The following is a 1158-nucleotide window of genomic DNA, read 5'->3' as shown; positions in this document are numbered from 1 at the left end:
TTTATTTTGCTCTTATTCTTTTTATTTTATAGGCTACTTACTTGTGGCACACCTTGTAAAGTCGGCTTAGATATGAGCGCTGCAAACTAATCATTGATTACATTTCTGAGATTATGAGTGCCGACGATGGTTTACAGGTCCGTGTGATGAATTAATGATATGGATGGTATAAAGAGCCGCACGTGTAATGGTCGTGCGTAATGACAGCTATTATGGCTGTTTGAGAACCTCGCCGTTGCGACACAATGTGTGAAACCGCACTTCTTCTTTCCTGTTTGTGTCATTGACAGCTGTACAGACTGGTGGGCAGGTGGCGAATTTGATGTGTAAACAGCTGGTTCACCGTGTGTCTTCATCCATTTGTGTGTCTTCAGGCATATTAAAACTGCCTATAGTAGCTGAGATAACCTTGATGACATCACCAGGGTTGTTTTCTCACACGTTACAGATCTCCTGCATTTTATTGGGTTTCTCTTATAATGACAGTGTGATTTTGGAAACAAAGGCTACTGTACGGAGCCCCTTAAGTCCCGTAAGGTGCAACTTTTTATCTTATGCACATAAGGTAATTTACTATAAACTCCTATGCGTCTCTAACATACAGCCCGCCAACTTCAGATGCACACAGCCACCATTTTTGGGGGCTGTAAATAATAAATAATTGCTTGATAGTCACATTCACTGATTAGTCATTGGTTCTGCAGTTATAAATGATTACAATTTATTAATAAAGGGTTAAATGTTTCACACACATGAATTCATAGTAAATTATCTTGTGCGTACAAGATACTGTAGTAATTTGTTCACACAAGAAAATACTTTATCATGTGATAACAAGTTATCACTCGGTACTATTGCCTTATAAAACACCCCATATACAAAAATATGATGAGGACATTGAAATCCTGTACATTTTTTATGGAAAAATATAGAAACATTGCAGACTTTTGTACTTTCTGTAGTAAAAAAAACATTTGCATTTTTTTAAATCACTTTCATCAGTGAGCCTTATATTTTTACTTTAAATTACATCATTTTATTTTTCCAACACAAAAATAATTATTTTCAGTGCATTTACAGTTTCTATATTATGTTGGCTACATTTGATAGAATGTAACAATGTATGTAAAAAACAACAACAACAAAAAAAACTATAAA

The sequence above is a fragment of the Thunnus thynnus genome, chromosome 15 (assembly GCF_963924715.1).
Source record: "Thunnus thynnus chromosome 15, fThuThy2.1, whole genome shotgun sequence".
In the NCBI taxonomy this organism is placed as follows: domain Eukaryota; kingdom Metazoa; phylum Chordata; class Actinopteri; order Scombriformes; family Scombridae; genus Thunnus; species Thunnus thynnus.
The sequence above is the reverse complement of the archived record's forward strand: the minus strand, read 5'-3'. Positions refer to the sequence as shown.